Source organism: Camelus ferus, chromosome 5, assembly GCF_009834535.1.
Source record: "Camelus ferus isolate YT-003-E chromosome 5, BCGSAC_Cfer_1.0, whole genome shotgun sequence".
Classification (NCBI taxonomy): domain Eukaryota; kingdom Metazoa; phylum Chordata; class Mammalia; order Artiodactyla; family Camelidae; genus Camelus; species Camelus ferus.
Genome location: NC_045700.1, coordinates 16790916 through 16816367, shown reverse-complemented (window position 1 = coordinate 16816367; position 25452 = coordinate 16790916). Strand labels below are relative to the sequence as shown.

The window sequence follows — 25452 nt, the reverse complement described above, 5'->3', positions numbered from 1 at the left end:
ATGGGCAGTCAGGGTTTGCCAAATACACTAATGAATGACTAAGTTGTCTCACAGAGTCATTATTCAGGGCTCCATCTGTATTTTTGTAGTGTATTTGGGTTTCTTAGGTATTTGCGTTTTGCTTGTATCAGCCTTTGCACTGGTGGGAACAGCCGCAGTTTTGATTGTACCAGGACTGATGAGTTAGCCTGGAGAACAGCAGCGTAAAGAGAGCCAAGGTCATAGTGTAAGCTGAGGTCAGAGGGAAGCCTGGAGTTTCTAATAGTTTGCTCAAGGCACTGAAGAATTCAGTGGTTTTTCCTGTGATGAATTAAATCCATCCTTTAACTGGATTAGTGACCTTTCTTTTTTCTGAATTGCTGATGTAGCCGATGTTTGAGAAATAAGTGAATTTTCAGTTTATGTAAAAGCAAGGGGGCAGGATAAACTTGACTTCTGGGCTGTAGATGCAGTTCTTTTGAGAAATCACATTTATGGGCGGGTGGGAGGGGACTCTACTTGCTTGGGCATTCATTTAAAACGAAGTCTACCTGGAGTAACTGTATGGTGCCATTGGCTGCTGAAATTTAGGAAGTCGTAATATTTGATCAGAAAAGCCCCAGCTATTAGTTTTCCTAACTACATCAGTCCCTCTTGGCTTGTAGGGACAAGGGAAAGATGAACTGCGGATGTCTTCCCCACCTCTGTCCCCGTCCTGGAGCAGGTCTCTCTGAAAGCCCCTGGGCGCCCAACTTCTCCTGAGTGGTGGCAGGCCTCTTAGGAGCGGGCAGCGTGGAGGGGATGTTACGGCGCTGATTCTTTGAGGGTGTGAGCTGGATGAACCATGTGTCTAGGGCAGCACTAGTAGAAACAAAATACAATTTGAGCCACACATGTGAGCTCCATCTGCCATTAAACACCTCCCAGGAGCTATATTAAACAAAGTAAAAAGAAGTAAAATTAACTTCATTGATATTTTTATCTATCCCAATATAACCAAAATATTATATCTGCATTTGGTAATAAAATATAAGAATTATTGAGATATTTTACACCTTTTTCAGGCTAAGTCTTTACAATCCAGTGTGTGTTTTGTACTTACGGCACATTTCAACGTGGACTAGCCAGTTTACGTGCGCTTGGTAGTTACGTGTGGCTCTTGGCTACCATACTGGACGGCATCGTTCTGAACAGTGTGTGTGTTTGTGTCCTGAGAGGAAGATACTGCAGTGTTAAGTATTATGAGGTATTTGAGTAGAATTAATACTTAGATGAAAATTGAAGGCCCCCCCCCCTTTTTTAATTGTTGCCAAACATCTATTACTTCCCTGGAAACAGAATATCCATGAATGCTTCTACTGGAGAAACAGTTATACCTTAGCTGAGGGATTTGGGTGATGGGAGAACTAAAAGTATTTCCCCCCAAACTCCAAGTGATAAATGATGTAATTATTTTTTACCTGTTTAAGAATGTTTTGAGGATGAATACACTCACATATAGAAAGACTGGGCGAATGTAGGAATTCGTATAAAGAGGAAATTGATAAGGACTTGAGATTTAGAAATTTCTCCTTTGTAATTGGTTGTTTACTACTTTTCATGATGTGTACAGTGTACCTACTGTGGTGACATTCCTTTTGTTTTCTTTTCTGGCTGCCAGCCCCTCAACCCCTCTCTGTTGGAGATCCTCACCATTTGGGTCTTGATGGGAGGCGAGGTAGGGCTCTGGAAGGCTGGAAGAAACTTGCTTTTCCAGGTCTGAGTCACATAACCAAAGCTAAACTAATTAGAAGTTCCCATGTGGAGTTCAGAGTCTGGTGGGACTACCATTTAAGACTCCCTCCAGCGTTGGAGATGACAGCTGCACCTGGGGTGCCATGGCGACCGCTGGTGGCACCGTAACTGGAGCGATCTGGCCGCGCTCTGGACTGTGTTCCCAGCACCTTGCCTCCCTTGGTTTCCACCAATTTCCTGTGCTTGTCCTGTCATCCTTCCAGTCTGTTCTCTGGTTTCTGAACTCTTCCCAGGGCAAATCCCTTCTCTGCTTGTTAATCAGAGTTGGTGAGTGGTGTTGGCACCCAAGAATTAAGCTCTTAAGCTCTTGAGTTTGGGAATTGTTTCCATATGTCTTTGTATCATCCCATGGGACTTTGCATGTAGTTGAGTATTCTGTTATTTGGTTGATAAACTAGGTTCTGTTTTTCACTGGTGATACATTTTCTGATGAAAATAGCACACAGTCCATAAATGTTGATCCTGGAGTGTGTGGTTTATAAAGACTTGACCTCCACTTGTAATAGTTTTCCTTAACTGTCAGCTGGGTCATGCATTTCACAGCTTAAACGTCATTTAAGATCGAGTATGGCCACCTCTGCTGCATGCACTTGGTCACGGCCATGCTGCATCACTTTTAGAGAGGTCTATGGTCTTCAGTGTTTGCATGACATTGTTGAAATTGTATCCAGTGAATGAATACATGTGGTTGTGTTTCGTTGTTAAATTTTTACATATTTTAAGATTAATTTTATTTAGCAAAATGATACATGCTCATGATTTAAGTCAAATATGCTACTGTTGATAACAACTGTTCTCTTTGGGTTCCCTTCCCTCCTTCCATCTCACAGAGCTACATCTTACCCCAGAGGCAACCACTTCCCCATTGTTCTTCTCTGCTTTACTATAAACCCTGTGTTTCTAAAAGTCATCACTTTTTGGCATTTCTATTAACTAATTTTAGTAGGTGGAGATTTTAACTCCCTTTTCCTGTTGGGAGATAATTCTTCCTGGGTCTCTCATGTTTCTGCATGTCATGCAAGCAGAGGTACTAACTCTTTGTTCCAGATGAGCTTTTCAAAGGTATCTGTATAGTGACTAGCCTTGCAAGGTAGAGACAGTATCTCCTCCAGAGAAGAGGGTGGTTTGTGTACAGCCTTGGGAGGTGGAGACAGTGTTTTCCTCCAGAGCCAAGAGGAGACCTGCTTACTGCCCATGATGAAATATTTAGCTCCTCTCCTGCAGCATGACTCAAGTCCACTGTGTGTGCAGATATCACTCAGGCCTCTGTGCATGGCTGGGGGAATGGAGGCTTTGAGAATCAAGGCGAAAATGACACCCTGGCCACTGCTGTTGCCGTGAGTAATAAATGGTCCTTTGTCTCTGACCCAGAAGTCTCATGTCTTCTGCCAGCATCCATGAAACTGGCAGGCTAACTTTTTAGTTTGTTAGTCAGGTAAAATCTCTGTCCCTTCACAACTTCTCACTTCCATCTCCCCAGATTTCCCAGTTTTAAGGCTTTTGATTAGATCCGTTTCAGGTGTATTTGTCATTTTGACTCTGTAGGAGTGGTACCCTGATGAGCTGAATAGCATGCTATGATTTTATCTCCTTTTCTGTGCAACTTGTGTTGCTCTCAAATTCAGTAATGACCATTTTTAAGGATTCAGTTGATGAGTTTTCTTTCATCTCTGGTCAAGTCTTCCCTTGCTTCCTAGCAACTCCATGATGTGTGAAAAACAGCTCACAGATAGACTGTCAGATAATCTTAACAGTTCTTCCTTTTACCTGGAGACCTACCTCTGGGAGCAGCCACTGTCCTGTTCTGATATATACTGATTGCTTTTGGGGCTGAGCAGCTGCTTTCGCCGAGCCTGGTGGCTGGCTTCTGGACCCCCGTTCGCCACCCCTGCTCCATCTGCCGCCTTCTTTAGAGGCCGGCTAAGTTAGATTTTCTCTTCCCCAGCTTCTCCTGCAGTCTGGGGTGTCTCTGTAAAACTCCTGGCAAATGGTATATGAGCAGAGGTTTCTTCAGGCAGATGCTGGATTCAGGGAAAGTTTTTGCTTTCCTGCTGAAAAGGACAAGAAGGACCCAGATAGTATTCCTTTCTTCCTAGCTTGATTGTGGCCATAACACCAGGATCTGTGGCAGCCATTTCTGTGAACAGGACAGATGGGAATACAGGATGGTAGGGTCCTCGGCCCAAGCCATTACTCAACGCTAGTTTCACTCCAGATTTTCTTTCTTTCTTTTTTTTTTTTTAAATTGGGGGGGCAATAATTAGGTTATTTATTTATTTACTTTTTATACGGAGGTGCTGGGGTTTAACCCAGGACCTCGTGCATGCTAGGCATGAGCTCCAACACTGAGCTATACCCTCCCGCTAGATTTTCTTTTTGTAACATGAGTCAATACGTATCCCTTTTTACTTAGGCCAATGTGGTTTGGATTTTCTGTCTCTTGTAATGAAAAAGTCCAAATGATTGTAAAGCCTGTTTGCTATCCCTGAATAGGTAATGGAGAGTATGATCGTGTTCACAAATCTATAAGGTGGTAGTTTCAGAAAATGGGTTTAATGATTATGTGATTGATTTGTGGACAGAGAATCCTTTCCTTGTTTTGACTTTATTCCCTTCTGCCCTGTTCCGTTTGTAATTGTTTTCTGGTGATTGCCTGAAATGCTGTTGGAGAGAGGTGGAAAACAGGGGCTGAGGTAGGGTTCTAATTAAGCTACTGCTGGACCTTCCAGTGGCTTTCCTGGAAAAGTCCTTACTTGACAAGTCATAGGTGTAACATGATGCCGAATTATGCATTATTACTCTTAAATAATTCATTTCCATCATTTGATATTCCTAACATTCTGAATTGCTATTTTTAGCAAAGAGCAAGATTGTTCCCCTCAAATTGCTCATGATAAAAACTTATAGTTGTGGGTTGCGTTGCTGATTTGCAGGTTTCTACCTACTCACAGGTCTTACTGCATTAGAAATTCATGTGTTATTCAGGATGTTTTGATGACTTCTCTAGAGGAAGAGAGTCCTGAGTGGTTGCATTATAGTGAAAGTCTAGAGCAATTAAATGGGAATTTGGAAACAATTATTTCTGAGAGTCAAATATCTCTAAGATGTGATGACTGACTTCAGGAACCAACTCAGCCAGGATCTTTAAACATAATACCGTGTTTGACTTTTTTTTTTTTAATTGAGGTATAGTTGATTTACAATGTTGTGTTGATTTTAGGTGTACAGCATAGTGATTCAGTTATACATGTATGTATTTTCATATTCTTTTCCATTATAAGTTATTACAAGATCCTGAGTACAGTTCCCTGTGCTATATATTAGGACTTTGTTGTTTACCTATTTTATATATAGTAGTGTATATCAAATCCCACGCCTGTTAATTTTTTTTTAATGTTAAAAAAACTTTTTTTTAGTGGAGGTGCTGGGGATTGAACCTGGGACCTTGTGCATGCTAAATACGTGCTCTACAACTGAGCTATACCTACCACCCCCACACCTCTAATTTATCCCTTGTCAACTCAGAACCCAAGAGAAGGTCTGGTGGAGCAGCTCCTGCTTTGTTTTAATCATGACATCAGTGAGGAAAGGACAGGGACTGAGAGTTAGATTGGAGAGAGTGGACATTGTTGTAGTGCTGTGTTTTGTGTGGGCATTGATCTTGGGAGTTAATCCATTCTGTTCTTATGGTGTCTCTCTGTGTTCCCAGAACATTGGGGTTGTAGGGCGCCATTTTGTTCTTGTGCCCTCTTGTCTGGGGCCCGTGGAGTCCAGCCTCACCAGCTGATGGTTCAGCTCCAAGGGTGTCCCATGCTGTGGGCCTCCCTTAGGAGAAAATGCCCTTCCCTTTGTCCCTAGCCCTGAGAGAATTTCCCACTCCTTCAAGGCTCTGCATGAGCCTTCGCTCATCTCATGGTCAGAATTCATCACCATCCTTCTCCCCACTCATCTTCTACAGCACTGCTCCTTTTGGTTTTAGTTGGTGCTCATTTCATTTTGCCTTGTGGTTGGATGTGTCTGTAATCCTCACTAGAGGAGCCCCTAGAAGGTCAGGCTTGTGATCGACAAATCCTTTCAGTTAGTGATGGACAGAAGATGCTCAGTTAGTTCAACATTTGTTAAAAGAATGAATGGAGCGGGGTGTATATAATAAGGCAGAGACCAAGAGCTGCTTGTTCTCTCTGTGACCTGCGACAGCTTGTTGAACTTTCTATGTCTTGCCGCACCTGTAGAGCGAGGAGGTGGTACTCACATCCGGGTTGTGGTGAGTATTGGCGCTAATGCATGCCACTGCTTAGGATGTCACAGCACACAGAAGTGGCAATGGTTGTCATCAGTCGTTGCTAATAAATTGCCTGTTTTACTGCTTTGAACTTACCATGGGTTAAACTCGACTCTTCAGAGACCATGCGAAACCAAGGGCAAAGTGTTCAAAAAGGGCTTCTCCCGTGTTCCCAGTGATGAGGATCTTAGTGCTGACCCGTCACGTTTAGGAAATTGCTGCATCAAGTCACCCTAGTGCCCTCGTTGTCCTTTTACGTGTTGCTGGCTGTGTTTATTTTCACAGCAAAGTCTGATAAACTCCTCCTACCCCAGGGCACCCCTCCCCCCGGCACCACCTCCTCGTCTACCGAACAACCCCTGCTGTTAAGCCCGGGGTGTGCTGGGGACACAGGAATGAGTTAGTAAGACCTGCGCCTGCCATCCAACATGTCCAGAAGCAAGCAGGACTGATTCCAGGCTGAATCAGTAGAGATGCAGGACCTTTAATAACCAGACATGCAGATTCTAGTGTCAAGTGATTCAGATTTTGTAATCCCCCCTGTTGTTTGCTCTATCAGGAAAGATGTTCTCATTGCTTAGAGCTTACCAAATGCAGTTGGTTTTTTGTTTGTTTATTTTTGGGGGGGGTAATTAGGTTTACTTGTTTATTTATTCATTTGATGGAGGTACTGGGGATTGAACCCAGGACCTCGTGCATGCTAAGCAGGTGTTCTGCTATACCCTTTCCACCCCTCAGCTTGGTTTTAAATTAAGCAGCTGAGTGCAGTAGAAAGAGTACGGAATGGGAAGTCAAGAGATGGGAAGTCAGGAGACGTGAGGTCCCAGCTTTGGGACTCTGGAATCACTGCCATTCCGGAGCCTTGGCTTCCCTATTCTTTTGTAAGATCTGAGAGTGAAGAAGTCCCTGGAGGCTCCCCCAGCTCTAACAGCCTGTGTTCTAAGGACTTGGGGCCACTTTCTCGCTGATCCTATTCCCACATATCTCTCATAAAGAGGTGCACGCCGTCCCTTTGGTTTCCTGTGGATGGTGCTGAGGCAGGTGACTGAGACATGGCCTTGACCTCCCAACCTGAGCTGGGTGTGATGCTGAGCCCCACAAACGGAAAGAGAAGTGTTCATTTTTGCTGAGTGATGGAGGAAAACGAATACAAATTTGCAAAAAAGTCCGCCTCCTCCAGCCTTTCTCCACCCAGACTCTGCAGGAGGATGAAGCCTTACTGCCTGAGGATGAATGCTGTGTGCAGTGGCTTAGCCCCTGTCTCGTGCATCTGGAATAGTAGTAGCCGTGCACCGTGGATAAGAAGACTCACTCCCGTCATTTTCCGAGGGCCGCGGTTCAGAAGAGGAATCGCAGTTGAGAAGGGTTGTAAGGCCAGGTGGCCTCCTTGGGTTAGTCACACAGGGAGCCTTCTGTACTCATTTCCCAGACATCTCTTAAATAAGTCTTTGATCAGATAAGGTTGTTTGCTGTATGTAATGTGTGTCCCCCTCCCCCAAACCACTAGCTTTGAAACTGTTAGTTTTAAAATTTCCCTTTGTATCTGGGTCCCTAATTTAAACTTAGGAAAACATGCCTCCTATGAGGGTGCTTTGCGGAATGTGAAAACTATATTGGCCACTGATGGATGTTTTGTTCCTAGAGGAAAAAGGTGCTTGTTGGTGACCCGTTGGTCCGTCCATTCCTCAGACCCTGATTGAGGCCTCTGTGCTGGATGCCAGGGTCGCCACGTGGAAGGCAGGTGGGATGACTCGTAACCCGGGAGTAAACCTTGTGCCATGGGGATGCTCTTCTAGGAGAAGGCGTGGTGCCTGTGTCCAGTCCTGGAGGCCGAAAGTGGACTTTCCAGGTGTGCTCTTCTGTTCCTCTTTGGTTATGGGGGTGTGTGTGTGTGTGTGTGTGTGTGTGTGTTGGAGGGTGGCGAGGCAGAGTTCCTCAAAAGCCTCGTGCCGTCTGCGAATTGCAGGTGGTTAGATTGTTTCTGGCCAGAGCAGCAGGATGGGGCTTGTGTGGGATGAGCTACAAGAAGCTAAGCTGAGGAAGTTGAGGGCAGGGGGTACAGGGCCGGCCTGCCTGGCGAGGTGCTGAGGCTGTGTGTAGTATCGAGTAGGCTCGCCTAAGGAGTTTTGCCAAAGGAGGTCCAGTGAGAGCATGGTGCTGGCAGGACCTGGTGGCATGTCAGAGATGGCCATGCAACCTGGGGAGGGGCCAGTAGGGCGCCCTGCTGGCTGTGACCGACGCTTGGGTGAGGGAGGAAGGGCTTCAGTGTGCACCTACGACGTGTCGGGTGGACAGACGGGGATGACTCAGGAAGTTATGGGAGCTGTCCAGGCCCCCTTCGACCACCCACCCAGGGATCTAATGCAGTTGATCTAGGTGGTTATAAAGCTGCGTGAAGGCATACATTGACTCTTCCATTCCAGATGATCAGATGAACTCTGTTTAACTGATTTTTACTGAATTTTATTTTTTTATTAAATAATGATTATAAAGCTAATCTTTATTGAGCACTTACTGTATGCCAGGCCATCTTCTAAGCACTTCAGGTGTTTTTGTGTGATCCTTGCAACAGCTCTATGTAGAGGTGGAAGTGTGGAAAGGCTAACAGCTCACCAAGGACCTCTCACCCACATGTGGTGGAGGTGGGGTTCCAACCCGAACCCTCTGGCTCCAGGGTGATGGTCGTCCTTCCTCTACGTGCACTGATGACAAGCCCTGCCTGCATGAGTCCTGAGCGGGGACAGGGAGGCTGTCCCCACACTTTAGAAATGGACAGCGGGCAGCGGGTAGGTAACTCCCCAACATACAGATCAGCTGTCAGAAGGACTGATAGGAAGCTTGCACTGTAATTCCATCTGTGATGAGCTTTGAGAATACTACACTGGAGGAGAATTACAAGTTTTGGTGATGTAGTTAATGAAAAAGTGAAAGATTTGTGGGAGGTGGACGTTTGGCTAAATTTGACCGGTGACTTTAAAGGCTAGTTTTTACAAGTTTCTTCCTTGTGTGTTAAATCCCCTCTTTGATTTAGTCTTTTAATTTAATCCTTTTATCTACTCCTTGAGGATAAACAACCACTTGAGTGAAATTACCATGAAAAGAAAACAGTAATGAATTATTTAGAAAATGATGAATGATTCTTTTAAGGCCTTAGTGAAAAAAATTTTTTTTTTTTACTTCAAAACATTATGTAGAAAAACTTACTTTCTGGTGCAAGGAGACTTCTACTTGGTCAGGGTTTTGCCTGGGCCACCTTCTTTCCTCACCATCGTGCCACGTGGCACGGAGCCATGGAAACTGAGGTCTTTCTGTGCCTATTTTTGGCTTGCTTGGTTCCTTTGTATTTTAGGGGGTACTTAAGGAGTGAGTTCTGTGTATTCTGGCAGGCATGGCGTGGACTTTTTAGGGAGCAGGGAGCTGATGGGGTCAGATAAGGCCTTGCTGAGCTATAGCATCGCTGGCAGGGTGGGTGGCGACCCTGTGGATGAGCCCCTCCCCATGGCTGTGGGGGCTGGGGATGAGCATCTGGGGTTAGGATGCTGGTTTCCAGGCAGAGCACCGCCCACTAGCTCTGTGACCTTGTGCAAGACATTGAGTCTCTCCCAGCCTATTTGATCATTGGCAGATCAGGGATAATGATCCTCACTGTTGGCCCTTTCAAAGACCTGTGTACAAATCAAATGCTTAGATAGCCCTGGTAAGCTCTGGAATCATTTTGCAGTTCCTTTTCTGCTCTTCCTTCCAACCCAGAGCACTTTTTCACCTCATCACTTGGGTGAAATTGTTTTTTCTTTTTCTTTCTTTCTTTTTTTTTTTAGCTTAAAACTTATGCAATTGTGCCTTTATTTTTTGGGGCAGGTTTGTTTGTTTATGTATTTAATTGTGGTCCTGGGGATGGAAACCAGGACCTCGTGCATGCTAAGCACGCACTTTACCCTTGAGCTATATCCTCCCCTCTGTGAAATTGTCCTTTCTAAGTGTAAGTTCTCACAGGCACCAGGCAGGTACGAAAATGAATGAAGCAGGGCGGGGTGGGTGGGGATAGTGGCCCACACCTGTCACCTCCTTGAAATGCCAGTCTTGCCCTGAGTAGAGAAAACCTCTTCTAATATTATGATGCATGACCAAAAATGAATGAATTCGCCCTGAAGTTGATGGACCAGACACATGAGGCTACATGTATAACTTTACACACATAAGGAACATATGGTACAAAGAAATGAGACAAAGGTGTATAGTCGTAAACACATATGCCCTAACCATAGGCTGGTGGTTAGTGGTACACACCAGGATGGCTCTGCTGGTTGTTAAAACACTTGGTAATCAGCGGCTGGCCCAGTCTCCCTGCCTCCACCCTTGCGCCCACCCTCGTCCTCTGCCGAGATCCTCTTGACTTATCCACTAACCAGCATCTGAAAGGGCTAGTGCCTGGTGTGGGCCTCCAGGACCCAGAGCAGCCTGGAAGAGATGCTGTCCTGTGTGGCTGGTGGGGGCGAGAGCTCTGTTAGTTGTTAAATATGGTGATCATCACCTCTGTGTGCAAGTCCATTATTTTCCTCAACATAGATAGATCTTAGAAAGGTTTTTCCCTTGGTGAAGGACTGACATTTTAGCTGTTGAAGTAACAGTTATTCTCAAATATGGTAGCCTCGTTAAAATGTAGGTTATCTTCTTGTAGTTAGGAGAGAACAAAACAGCTCAATAAAAATTCATTTTAAAGCAATTAAAAACCAATAACTTGAAAGATAAATCTACTTGGCGGGCCTTTATTGATCACCTGCTTTGTGCTTGGGAAAAAGAATAACTTATCCCCAGTAGCGACCATTGGATTGCCTCAGTGAATGTGCCAGGGCGCGTGATTGCTCTGGGTACCTGCAGCCCCGTGTACTTGCCAGATGGGGTGGGAAGGAGCGTCCCAGGGTGCTGTGGCTTGCAAGTAGCAGAGGCTGGGTGTGGACCAGGTCTGAAGGTTCCTGAGCCGCTGGGCTAACTTCGATGCCTGACGGCCTCTCTCCCACTGGGTGACATGAAGGAAAAACTGAGTAAGACAGAGGTGATTCTGTCTTTGCCCGCAGGAGCTCATTCTAGAAAGTAGGATCTAGATGTACACGTGAAGTCCCCACAATGCCATGTTGCTTACAGAAAGAGAAAAACCTTGTCCTTAGTGTCTTCTCCGGACGCATTTGTAACCCGTCAAGCCTAAAAAGGCAGCCAAAGAGAGCGACACATCCATGTGCTGACCTAGAGGCCTGGGAAGGAGGCAGGGCACACCTTTTGCTCCGGTTTGGGCCGTGAGCCTCGTCTGACATCGGGGCCTAGCTTCCGGAACGGTGGGATTCCTCCCTGCTCCCGTGTCGCCCTTGGACGTGACACCTTAGAGCTCCTCAGAGTCACTGTGTAGCCCTCTTGACTCCTGGGCATTTGCTAGCAGACTGGGCAAAGAGCAGAGGTAAAGACTGTTTTAAATGGCCCAGTGCAGTTCTAGAAAAAGCACATTCTGGAACGGAGGCAGCAGAATAAATTAGCTTTCTTGAGACCAGAAAGAGAGAGAAGCCCAGACAGAGGGGGCACTGCAGGCCCTGCTGGGGCAGCGCCGGCCCTCGCTGTTTTCCTGGTTTGGCTGCAGGAGAGTTTTCTGGAAGGTGTAGGGGCTCTTCACAGCCAGAGCGTCTCATTGCTGTTAAATTGTGCTCGGAGAATAATGACCTCACTCGTTCATGCCAATGTGTCCAGTGATGTCAGAAGATCTGTTATGAATGGGCGACACGTGGGTGCGTTTAGTTAAAAAGATAAAGATTACTTCAGTGTTTATTACAAAGTCATATGATAAAAGTAACACATCACTTTGCAAAAAGAATTGGAAAATAGTCTTCTATTCCCTCATATCCCAGGGACAGCCCTTTTAATATTTTTCTTCATCCTTGCAACTTTTTAATCCATTTTAAGACATATAGCTTTGGTCATCTTATAAATACAGTTTTGTATTCTGCAGTTTTGGGGGGGGACTTTATCATCAAAAGATCTTTTGGAGGTTGAAACTGTCTCCCTCCCACCCCGTCTCTGCCCTGAGGTGAAGTCTTTTTTTTTGCTTATAAAAGTAATACTTGATACAGTTTTAAAAAAGTAAAGGGTACTGAAAGTTAGTGGTCTCTGTTTTAAAAGGCTCCTGGCACCTTCATTTTCTGTCTTCCCCATGCCTTTTCCTGCATAGGTTTTGCGGTAAGCTCTTTGTCTGCAATGTTTCTCTTAGAAGGAGTTAGGATTTTGTTCTGAGGGAATAGGGCACAGCAAGGTCAGTGGCTAAAACTTGGGTGATGTCTGGAAAAGTAGCCCCATCAAGGCAGTTCAGCGGGCTTCACGTGTCTTCTGCAGCCTCCGTCCCGCCTGGACGTGTGGGGATGCTGGCACATCTTCAAAGCCATCATCCTCTCTGTGTGGTCCAAGCCACCGTGTGTGGGAGGAAGAGAGAGAGCAGGGCCACCAGATTTGGTTTTGGAGCATCACAAGTTACACTGCTGGGATGTGGACATTATCCTGGTATTTCACATCTCTTTCTCCTCGGTAGTTGTGTCTGTAGAAGAAAAGTTGCTGGCAGAAAGTGCAGATGTGTCAGACTCTCCCGGAGTTCTTCCTTGCCCTGTTTATGGTGTCTTGGTTGGTTCTACCAGATAACAGTGAGGGGGTTGACTTTTTCATTTAGCCCTGCCTCATGCAGCACCAGTCCATTATGGTCTGTTCATCTCAAATGTTTTTATGTTTAAAAAGTATGTGTACAAAACAATATGATTTCATGTTTGTGAAATATCCAGAAGAGGCAAATTTATAGAAGCTGAAAGTAGGTGAAGGCTGGGGGTGTGGGGAGAAAGCGAGAGGTGACTTCTAGAGGGTAAGGAGTTTCTTTTTGGGATGATTACAATGTTCTAAAATTAAATGGTTGTGCAACTCTGAATATACTAAAAACTGTTGACTTGTATACTTTAAATCAGTAAATTTATTATATGGTGTGTAAGTGATGTCTCAACAACACTGAAAAAAAATATGAGTATATGTATGTCCACTGCAGTGCTGAACAATGCAGTTAACATAATCCATTGGAAAGACACGTCCCTTAAAGAGAGAACACACACACAAAGTCTTTACGCACAGGAATGAATGGAGAATCAGGTGTCTGGACGTGGGGGATAACTTTTAATTTTCTTTTCTTTTTTTTGAGAATGGGTGGAGAGCTACTCAATGGAGTCACCCGACTTGTGAGAGCCAGTTGTTAAATTTTCAGGATTTTTGTGAATTGGTGACATCAAGTCGGTAGCAAAGGTGGATGTATTTACACAACAGAAATTGGCAAATGCAGTAAGTAAGGGCTTTTATGTATTTATTTTTTTCCTTCTCCCAGAGAGCTATCACACCATTCCCCTCCTCTGTGGTCCCCTGCATCACAGGAAGTCTGCTGTCCTGGCAACAGAACTAAGAGCTGGGTTTAGGAGAACTGTGTTGAGAGGTGGGGGTGGGGTGGTCAGTCACGAGGCTCAGTGCCCAGGGCACTCTTCTGCTCTCCCATGTGCCTTCTGTCCTCAAGCAACTGATTGACATATTTCTTTAGCACTTGGAGGCTAACCTGAGGGGTCTTCTCTTTCTGGGCAGCTGCGGTCTGTGGAATGTCTGCAAATAATCAGTGACTGCTTTTGCATGGCCTGAAAAGAAGACAGTTTGATCCCCAGATCCCCAGACCAGGCTTGTTACTGAGTGCTGCTCTCTCCCGTGGAGGCTGCCCTGTTGTGGCTCTAGATAAAATTTTCAGCTGTGACTTGTGAAGCTAAGGAACAGAATCTACTTTCTTTCTTATTCATCTCCTTTAATTAATTCAGTCTGATTTAGGCTCAGATATTTAAAAGTCATTTTTTCCAGACAGGAAATATCCGAATTATTCATATCCTCCCTGTTAAGAACTGTGCCGATGTGTCCCCTGAGAAATCAGTGCTACACATCTGACTGCTGTTGCCCTGCGTCAGTTTGTCAACATCTCTCAGTGAGATTAGTCTTTAGACAGCCAGCCACGATGGAAACCGGGGTAATAATAGAGGGTTTGGGGAAACCACAGGTGATACAAGTAGAGATTAAACCCAGATGAAATTCTCTTCATGCCTGTGTGGTTTCAGATTTCATTGGTTCATTACTTTTACTTTTTATTAATAAGAAAAGTAGTGGAATAATGTGTTTCATTAAATTATATTAATATTTGGTCTGTTTCCTTTGTGTGATGGTCGAAATGAAATTTTGACATGAAACTTCTAAAACTGAGCCTTTCCCTCAAATGGAAATGTATTTATACATTTCTTTTTGATAATTCGTATTGTAAAATACAGTTAGGATGCAGAAAGTAAAAGCTGACATTTGATCCTCTCCTCAGAGATATCGGAGATACTTTTGTGTTAACTGGGATGATACCTTTGAGGTAACATACGAAGTGAAAACGGCAGGTTAGAGAGTAGTGTGTATAATATGATCTGAGTTATATACAGAAAGTACACCCTTAATCTGGAAGTATTTATGCCCTGGACAAAAGTGTGTGTTTGTGTGTGTACATACAAATGACCAAAAGAGAACTTACAACCTTTTCTTTCGTAATGGATGTGAGGTGCTTCACTAAATGGTCCCCTATCGATGGATGCTTAGGAATCACCTTTTTAGAATTCTAAACAATGATGTAATGAGAATATACAACAGCAGAGTTCTGTGTAGTAATTGTGTGTCTCCTACTGCTGCTGCAACAGATGACCATAAAGCTAGCTGCTTGAAAATGACACAAAAGTTATTGTCTTACAGTTCTGGAGGTCAGAAGTTCGAAGTCAGCCTCCGAGGACTAAGATCAAGTTGTCAGCTGGACTATATTCCTTCTGTTGACTTTGGGTCTCCCCAGCGCTGTTTTCTCACCTTTTCTAGTTTCTAGAGGCATTTTCATTTCTCCCTGTGAGGCCTCCAGTCATTCTGCAGTCACATCACTTCAACCTCTGCTTCCATTGTCACATCCCATCCTCTGACCCCCTGTCTGCCTGTTTCCCCTGTAAAGACCCTTGTGATGACATTGGGCTCACCTGGATGATCCAGGCTGCGCTCCCCATTCCCCATCCTCATCGTCCTTAATCACATCTGCACAACCCCTTTTTATCATTAAGGTAACATCTTAACAGTTTCTGGGGATCAGGCATGGATATCTTTGGGGAGCACTATTCTACCATATGATTTAAGACAAACTGCTAGCTTAACTTTATTTGGTTTAACCCATTTCTGTGTCTGAGCACTAGGTCCTAGGGACACAGAAATGAGTAGCACAGTTTTTTTGTTTTTCCAAGGGTTTATAGTATTGAAAAGAGACGGGGACTCATGGCGAATGTGGGGTGTTGGATGATCTGAGGGTCAGAGACAGCTAGAACTTTTTTTTCAAATTTAAGCACTGTCAGTTACAATGTGTCGGTTTCTTGTGTACAGCACAATGTCCCAGTCATGCATATACATACATATATTCGTAAGAGACATGAGGGTGGAGGTTCATCGGCAGCAGACCAGCAAGTGCTTGTGTGAGCTCATAAAATAGGACTTGATCTGGTGGATCAGGTCTCCGTATCCTGGGCTGATGGAAGGACACCAGGGGTTCCTTGTACCACCTCACCTTGTATGTGAAATTTTAGGCGTTTTGCATTTTCCTGTGGAAGGGTTGATGACGTTCATTAGATTTTCAGTAGGGTTTGTGAACCAGAAGTTCAGTGCCACAGCCATGGTTGATGGGACCTTGAAGGACCCTAAGAAGGGACGTGATGGCATGATTGAATTTTTACCCTGGAAAACTGTTCCCTGTGGGACTTGGGGTACACAGGTAGAGGCAGAAACCTCCTTAGGAGGCCCTTACGGTGATGGGAGCCAGATGGTGAGGTTGGGCAGATGCGGGAACAGAGCAGCGTTACTGGTCTACAGTAGATGAGGGAGTTGACCTGACAGGACTGGAACACCTTGGATTGAGGTGGGTGGAGGATAATTTGTCTGTGTTCAGGATGGATGAAGGCCCTATTAGTGGACTTAGGGCATACAGAATGATGATCAAGTTTAGGGGTCATGGTGGGAGGGAGATGACAAATTCAGTTTTGTGTATATTCATCTCGTATTGTCTATGGGACATCCAAATGGAGGTCAATACTATGCAATAGATAAGCATAGAGATTTCTAGAATACAGAGGTATAGATATTCATGAACTATATTTCTACATTTTTATTTCTTTCTACCTGATACCCTTCACTCTGTTCCTCAACAGTAGAGCTAAACCCTTAAAATAAGCAGGGACCTAGGTTAGGGGTTTTTTGTAAGGGGAGGGGGACAAGTAGCAATAGCTATAAATTTGTTCATAGTTTTATAATCTACAAGGTACTTTTTACAAACCAAATCCCATTTTATCCATCAGACTCGTGGCAGTAATGGAGGCTGGCGGTGGATGGACTGTAACTGACATGAGGATAATGAAGATAAAAAATAATTATTGATAGTGTGTATTGAACCAGGCTGGAGAGAGAGATGCCAGACACGGGAGAGGGCATACCTGTGTCTGGATCCAAAACAGTTTGGGAAGAAGTAGCCGTGATCGATCCTAGAGACTCGCCAGGACCCGGCATCAGAGAGGGATGGGCCTCCTCGCTGATGGAGCCGCTTGGGCTGGCCCCGGAGGAGAATCAGCTGAATGTCTTTGGCCCCACCGAATCGGCTCTGCAGATAAGGAGGATTCTGCAACGCAGGCAGGGCGCCCGGCCTTTGGGAACCTGAGTGCCTTGGGTCTGGTGCCAGTCTTTGCATCATTTGCTATTAGCCTTTGTGGAGGACCGGTGAAGCTCTAGTAAGAAAAGACAGGAGACGCGGTCCCACCCCTCAGGCTGCAATCATGGCGTCACAGGCGGAGAGAAATCCTCTACAGAGGGAAGCCTCTGCAAACTGTGATGTGCCGGGGGGCAGGCCTTTCCCCGGACAGGGACTGAGTTCCTAGATTCGTGTGAGGACGCGTCATCTGTGAGGACGAAGGGGTCAGCGCTTGAAAGAAAGGAAAGGAGCCGGAATACCATGGGCAGATTTGTTGATGTGAGCGCCTAACACAGTGTTGGTTTCAAAGTCCTTTTAAATCGGGTCTTTAATGTCAAGTAATTGGCTCTTGATGGAAAGGTGTCTTCTTACTGGGGAATCTCAGATTCCAGCCAAACTCAGTGAAAAGGGCTTTGGTTTTCTGAAATGGAAGCTGCCGCCTCCCACGACATGCCCCTCTCCCTCCTTCCCAGCTCTTGCCTTCGCTCATCAATAAGCCTTTCTTCCCCAGACCGATCCTCTGCTGCTGCTGCCCATTGCCACTGGATGCTAGCAACTCGCTAGCCAAAGCAGTGAGTGTCACCAGTCCTGTTCCCGGTTTTTCTTATTATCACGTGGACCTGATGCTTGGTTGTCAGAGCCGCTGTAGTGGAAGAAGGCTGGTGTAAGGGTAGGAGTGCTTAAGAGGGGGTGGGGGGCCCACATTTTGCCCAGCTCTGCAGGCCCCCGGCTCTGGGTCTGCCCTTGGGAAGGCGGGTCCTGCCCTTTGAGCCTTGGAGATTGCCTCACCCCAGTTCGAGATGCCTCAAGTTCTCTCAAGTAACCTTGAAAGCGGTCTTGTGAAATTCTCAGCATCTTGAAGTAAAAATTTAAACCCGTCTTCAAAAAGTGCTGTTTATCTGACTAGGAGGTTGAGTTGTGAAATTAAACACTGGCAAGATGTTCTCAGCCTACCCCAGAGGTGGTAAATTGCAATCTTGGGAGAAGGGGCCGTGTCTACGGAAGCTCCTGGGTTCCAGTCACTGTGGCTGCAGAGAAACGGAGTGGCTCAGAACCAGCAATAATGCTGATGCTCTCAGGGTGCTTGGGGGTCGGGCATTTGGGAGCAGCTCAGCCGTGTGGTTCTGGCCTGGGGTTCCTGGTGAGGTTGCCGTCAGAGGATATGGCTGTGGTTCTGGTCATCTCAAAGGCCTCTCTACTTACACACATATGAGGCCTGGTCAGGAAACCCTCAAGCAGCTGGGGGCTGGCACAGGTGGGGCTCCCTGGACACCTCTCTCCATCCCCATGTATTCTGTCCACGTTCTCTCTCTAGCACGGTGGCATCAAGGTCATCAGGTTTCTTCTGTGTTGGCTCAGGTCTCTGAAGGTGTGTGTCCCAAGAGAACCTGGTGGAAACTGGTTTACCTTGGATAATTTAGCTTCAGAACTTCTGCTATCTTCTCTCTGCCCAGGTTCTGGGGAAGGGAATTTGGCACCATCAACTCCCCTCCCTCGGGTCTTGGTGGTGAGTGTCAGCATTACATTGTGAGATGCTCCCATGGGATAAGAAAGTTACTGGTGTAGCCATCTTTGGAAAATGCAGCCTGCCCCACTCTCTGGCCAGGAATTTCATTGGAAACTGACTTGTTACAGCTGGTGAGCTTGGGAATTGGAGTGTTGGAGAATCTTCATTAGGAATCTGGTTTCTTTCTTCCCTCTGGAGGTGATGAGACATGAAAGCAAAAAGGAAAGGATGTGGTGGTGGCCAGGGCTCTTGGCTCTTGTTTTCTCTTTTCCATATGACTGCAGGATGGGACTAGACTTCAAAAGACTTCATGGGCCATTGACCAAGGTAGGAGGGACTTTCCAAGGGGAAGAAGCCATTCAGGAACACATGATCGGGCATCAGAAGGGGTTAGTGTTAGCTTTGGGAAAGGATTTTGGTCCATATAGTGCCAGCTTATCCTGGAAGTGATCAAAAGATTTTCAGTCACTCCCTCATCCTGTTCTTCAGAAGTGAAGGGTCAGGTAGCCCAGGGGCAGGGAAGCTGGGGCAGAAGGCTGCTGTCTGTGGTTGGGGAGTGACTGTGGGCACCATGGCCTCTTGTTTGATTCCCTCCTTGGCAGTGGTCTCTTTCATGTAGCACATGCTGGAGGCTGTGAACTGGTCCATCTCTTGGTGTGAGAGTTCTCTTAGGAAAGGATGTAGTTTCGTAACTGAAGTGGACAAGTGGCCACATGGGTGGATTTTGGCCTCGCAGATGTGAAACAGACATGGGCTTATCTTGCCTCCAAAAGGAAATGATGTCAACACTCACCTCCCATTGTAAATTACTTTGTGGTTGGGTTTATTTAAAAGAAATGAACTACGTGCTTACTGTATGTAAGTCCATGATAGGGTGTGAAGAGGAGAAAGGGTCCTCCCCCCCTTTTTTTTTTTTAACAATCTATTTTTTAAACATAGTAAAAGAGGAACCAGAAATGGTAAAAAACAACCAAAAAAAAAAAAAAAGTGAGGACCTGCTATCTGATTTGGGGGCTTGAATTTGGGGTTTCAGTGTTTGGAAGAATGTCAACACCAATGATCAAGAGACTTTGTATGGGCAGAAGACCTAAACAAGCAATTCTCCAAGGAAGAAATACAAATGATTAATAGGCACATGAAAAAATGCTCAATATCACTAATTAGCAGAGAAAAGCAAATCAAAACTACCATGAGGTATTACCTCACACCAGTCAGAATGGCCATCATTCAAAAGTCCACATACGATAAATGCTGGAGAGGTTGTGGAGAAAAGGGAACCCTCCTAACACTGTTGGTGGGAGTGCAGTTTGGTGCAGCTACTGTGGAAAACAGTATGGAGATTCCTCAAAAGACTAGGAATAGACTTACCATATGACCCAGGAATCCTGCTCCTGGGCATATATCCAAAAGGAACCCTACTTCAAAAAGACACTTGCACCCCAGTGTTCATAGCAGCACTATTTACAATAGCTAAGACATGGAAACAGCCTAAATGTCCATCAACAGATAACTGGATAAAGAAGAGGAGGTATATTTATACAATGGAATACTATTCAGACATAAAACCTGACAACATAACGCCACTGCAGCAACATGGATGTTCCTGGAGAATGTCATTCTAAGTGAAGTAAGCCAGAAAGAGAAAGAAAAATACCATATGAGATTGCTCATATGCAGAATCTAAAAAAACCAAGACAAAACAAAAAACAAAAATACAAAACAGAAACAGACTCATAGACATAGAATACAAACTTGTGGTTGCTAAGGGGGAGGAGGTGAAAGGGACAGACTGGGATTTCAAAATTTGTAGATACTGACAGGCATATGTAGAATAGACAAACAAGATTATACTGTATAGCACAGGGAAATATATACAAGATCTTGTGGTAGCTCACAGCAAAAAAAAAATGTGACAATGAATATATGTATGTTCATGTATAACTGAAAAATTGTGCTCTACACTGGAATTTGACACAACTTAAATTTTTTTAAAAAAAGGGGGAAAAAAAACCAGACTTTGTAGACCACACCTCACCCCCCCGCCCCTCGCCCTGTCTGAGTACCTCTGTGAGAGGAAGATGAGGCCAGTAGTGAGCACATGTGGAAAGTCTTGGCTTGTTCCAGGGGAGGGTTGTATGCTGACTGGGGACAAATGGCATCATGGTAGTGGGTTGGTTATAGGTCTGATGGGCTATTCTTTTGGGGTTCAGGTTTTTTATTTTCTGTCCTTAGTAGATTTATTTGCCTTCCAGTGGCTACTTTGGGGCCGTTTCTTCCTTTGGTTGTAGGGTTTTGGTCCCTGGCCCCTTCTGAGTCTCTCAGCCTCTGTTTTCCAGATGTAGAAAGCAAGGCCGAGCAGGTTTTGCTGCTCTTGGCAGGGCTGGGCCCACAGCCCAGATCTCCCAGCAGCTGGTCTGGAGCTTTGTCCGTTAGGATGGTCCATATTGTCCCAACTGTGTGCTTCAAAAATTTTGTTCATAGAAAACATTGTAAATGTCACCAAATGTGTTTGGGCGATATTGCTGGATTTAAACGATGGATTGGTTTTTCTTCCCATCTCAGGAGATGCAATGATTAACTGCATGCTGTGTGACTCATTAAACAAACAGCACTCTAATACTCTAGCTAAATGAATGTTCCCTTCTAAGTAGTCACTTTGGGAAAGTTCACAGAATGTTTTCCTTGCTTGAGATATATTTTAAACTTTTCTTTTACAGACACCTTTAGAAGCTGTTACGTGTTCAAATTAGTCGGGATATAAGTTCGGTTGCTGGAAGAGACTCCAGGTAGTCGTGGCTTGAACATGCCGCCCAGCATAAGGAGTCCAGGGCTGCTGTGCTGGCGCTTTAGTATCAGAGGTGCTGTGTCCTTTCTTTCTGCTCTGCTTTCTCTAGTACGTTCATCGCATCCACGTGATTAGAAGAGGTTTCCACATTCTACGTTTCATGTCCATGTGCCAATCAGTGTGAAAGGAAATGGGGGAAGAGAAGGTTTGTCCTTTCTCTGCAGGGGAAACACCAGAAGATACAGGCCACACTTGGATCTCACAGGCCAGAACGTCCTCACACGGCCATCCTCAGCTACCAGGAACACTGGATATGAAGTCTTCTGGGTACGAAGTCTTTTGGGTACCGTGTGCCCAGCTTAAAACTGGGCTTCTATTCCTACAGATGAAAGGGAGGAATACATATCGCAGGATGGCTAGCAGCCTCTGCCACTTTATTATTTTTGATTATCCTCAGAAGGAGCACTTCACTGGGTACAGATTTGATTTTGGGTGTCACTAGATACTTTGAGCCAATTTGGTGAATGAGGATGTTCAAGCACTAGGTTGTCCTACTGGCCAAGGAGGAGCTGTCGTGGGTGCTGAATGGAGTTTCCCAGCGAGGCTGATCCTCTGGTTCTGAAAGGCACAGCATCACAGAGGGGCTTCAGTGATGTTCTGAGGAGTGGAAGCTTTGATAGAAAAGAGCATAGCCTCCCAAGGTGGCATCTCTGAAGGAGAACCATCAGATTATGTAAGTTCTGGTAACAGTTTCCGTTTACTGGACACCTACTGTGGGCTAGCCATCGCTTGTTACATGGGTTGTCTCACTGAATCCACATAAAATCCTGATACTCTTGTAATCTCCTTTTTATAGACGAGGAACGGATGTAACTAGTCCAAGGTTGTAAAATGAGGAAGTGGTGGAGCGGGGTTTTGAACCCAGGAAGTCTGGCTCCAGAGTCCCTGTCCGTAGCCTTAAGTGAGAGTCCACCCTCTGGATGGTGATGCTTCTGAGTTGCATTCCTCCACTTATTCCAGAACTCGGAGAGCCAGACTTCTGCCACCCACCAGGCACTGCGGGGGGGGGGGGTCCTCCCTGCAGAAGGTCAGCCTCTCGTGGCTGTGCTGAAGGTGGAGAAGGTGGGGGCCAGAGCAGGGCTTTCAAGGCAGAGGAGGTGGCACCAGTGGAGGCAGGAACCAGAGTGGACTCTGAGTCAGTAGTTTAATGAGTTTGGAGTCAATGGTCTATGTGGGTGAGACTGAGTGGTGAGAAATTGGGCCAGAGAGATGAAACTAGGCAGGGGCTCGGTGATGGAGGAGTTGGATGGGCAGAGTAGAGGGACTGGCTTCTTGAAAAACTTCTTATTCTTGTTTGTTGCTATTTCTGATCATTTATAGATAACAGGATGATATCTTAGCGGGAGCTGCTTGGGGATGTTTCAGTAAACACATCGCCCTCAAGAAGGAGGCGTCTGTAGGTCAGAGAGGGGCATATCCATTCAGCTACTTTAAAAGCAGTTTCAAGTCACAAAAATTAATAATAACAGTCGTAGATGTTTGGCGCGTGCCTTCCATGAGCCAGGCAGAACTTAACACTCATCATCTCTTTAATGCTTTTGATGGTGGTGCTTTAATCCTCAACAGAGGCTGGTGGTGTCCCCGAGTTATAGATGTGGAAACCAAGGCACAGAGGGGTTAAGGGACCGACTAGACTACAGTGGGGAGTCAGGTTTTGAAGTGGGCTCTGTAACCACTTTGCTGTGCTCTTTCCCACTGTCTGAGTTAAAGAGAAGGGAGCGGGTGGATGTGATGTCCTCACCTTGTAGTACACTGTTTAGAGTCATCATCAGATCGTCCAGGGGACTAACCGTTCCTCAAAGTGGCATTAAGTGTGGCCGGGGAGAGCTGGAGTGTAGAGTTCTCAAAGTGTGGGTCCCTACCAGCGACAGCAGCTTCACTGCTGTGTTAATTTCCCGTGTTCTTGTTACAAACTACTAAAATGTAGTGGCTTAAAACAAAACAAAATAAAACAGAAACGTGTTCTCTTACAGTCTGAAGGCCAGGAGTCTGAGCTGAGTCTTATGATGCTAAAATCAAGCTATCAGTAGGACTGGTTCCTTCTGGAAGTTCCAGTGGAGAATCCATTCTTGCCTTTTCTGGTGGCTGTCAACATCCCTTGGCTGGTGGACACATTATTCTAGTCTCTGTTCCTCATTGTCAGATTGCCTTCTCCCCTTCTGTCTTGACTCTTCCGCTGCTTGCCTCTCTTCAGGACCCTGAACAGTACATTTATGGCCCACCAGACAATCCAGAATGATTTCCCCATCTCAGGATCCCTAACTGAATCATATCTGCAAAGTCCCTGTTGCCATATAAGGTAACATTTCCAGGTTCCAGGAATTAGGACCTGGATGTGTTTGGGGGGCCATTATTCAGCCTGTCACACTGGGAACTTGTTAGAAATGGAAATTCTTTGACCCACCCCAGACCTATAGGGTCAGAAACACTAGGGATGGGACCAATCATCTATGTTTTAACAAGTCTTCCAGATGATTTTGGTGGACGTTGAAGTTGACACTGAGCTCCCATAGCTCAGCCTGTAATTGGAAACTGCATGCTGAGTCAGGGGCTGGGGAAAGGGACATCAAAACTACATGCATCTTATTGTGGCTCCTTATTGATTTCCATGAGGATGTGAGTGGTAAGGAGAATTAAGATGCAGGAGCCATGATGAAAGCCTGTCTTGGCTGCTTACCAGGGAAGCAGGTCTGAGAACTCCAGACCTGGAGTTTATGAAGCAGGAGAGGGGCACGTGGTCTAGCTAAAAATGCCATGATACAGGGAGGAGGAGAGGGGAGCCATGGAACAGAAATGGGGGAGGTGACATTGTTTGGGCCCTGCAGGCAAGGCCGTGAGTGTAGGGTTACTGAGGGTCAGCAGGTTGGCCAGGTTGGCTGTTCACCTGTCAGTGGCCGAAGGGATTCTGGAGCCTCTGAGAAAGAGCAGGTGTAGTGGAAAGGGCCAGACTCAGGTGGTGAGAGTCCTGATTTTGCCACATTCTAGCCGGGCAGCCTGGGCATGTTGCCTGCTGTCACAGCACCTCCCCCGTCACCTGTGGGATGGAGGCAGTTCCTACCTTGCAGGGTGGAAGGGAGGTGTAGGGAGATTTGGAGGGCGTGTGCAGAGCCTCCAGCATCCCTGCCCAACGTAAAGAGGATCAGCGCAGTCCTCTTGATGATGCTTCAGATTGAGACTGAAGCAGGGACAGTCAGACAGAAAGCGACCTGTGGTGTACATACTTAGAGCACTTGACCACAGCATCTAAGTCATCACTCTCCAGATTCATCTCAGAACCTAATGCGGCATGGCCCACATAGCCAAAGCCTGCAGCTCCCACAGGGCTTATTATTGTTGACTTTTTAGGAAGTAGCAAAAAGTTAATGAGGAATTTTGCATCTGATGAGCTTCTGGGACCTTTGCTGAATCCATTCTGGCAGGATTGCTTCACTAACCAGACCAAGAACCTTAGGGGCCACCCAGCAGGCTTGGAACTATTAGGACTAAGAAATTTCTAAGGACCAGAAACCAGCCTGAGTGGTCTTAAACCAAAATCAGGGCTTAGTCCCAATGTTTATTCCTACAGGAAGGGGGCCTGGAGCTCTGGGCTGGCACTGTCACCAGGCCCGAGAAAGCCACTAGGACACCAGCGAGCACCCCCACCTCTGCGCCTCTCCCCGGTGGGATTAATTCCTCTTTCTCTGCAGCTGGGCTTTCTTCACTCCCCAGGCCACAGGGCCAACCACGTATGGTTGCCCACGAGAGAGGGCTATTCATACAGAGACGGAATGGCCCTGCAGATCCAGTTCAGGGTTTCTGGGCCAGACGGTCTGATTGGTCTGTGGTGGGTGCCTGAATCAAGCCAGGCGGTCAGTGGTGACCAGGAGGAGGATACCGTCAGCACCAGGCCCCCAAGTCTGCCAGGCGTGGCACAGAGAGACACTGTAACTTGGTCATTAGGTATTAAGTGTAACGAGAGGTCTTGAAAAGCTCCTTGCTTTCCCTCATTCTTGTGAAGCCCATGACCTGATTAAGTCTCAGGGATTCTGGTGGATTTCAGGTCAGCGATGCTGAGAGATTAAAACAAATAAATTATGCCTCCTCTCCTTCTCTTCTTTCCTAAGGAGATAAATCTGAAGGAGGAGAAGAATAATTAGTCACTTCTCAAATCTCAGAATGAGTCACTGTTAACATTTTAGTTGTATTTACAGCTGGTCTTTTTTTCTGTA

At 45.8% G+C, this 25452-nt stretch overlaps 1 protein-coding gene and 1 long non-coding RNA gene across 4 annotated transcripts in view; both read left to right on the top strand.

The window, feature by feature from the left end:
* The window catches only part of TMEM163 (transmembrane protein 163), a 207530-nt gene that overhangs the window by 28076 nt on the left and 154002 nt on the right, over positions 1 to 25452 (top strand). The gene's annotated exons all lie outside the window — the stretch shown is intronic.
* On the top strand, positions 1781 to 24943 carry LOC116663592. 2 transcript variants are annotated; one of them, XR_004319803.1, is made up of 4 exons: positions 1781 to 1791; positions 7905 to 7916; positions 18627 to 18629; positions 24874 to 24943. It is a non-coding gene; the product is annotated as an uncharacterized LOC116663592 (long non-coding RNA). The 2 variants fall into 2 exon arrangements; XR_004319804.1 differs by lacking the exons at positions 18627 to 18629; positions 24874 to 24943 and adding an exon at positions 21751 to 22015.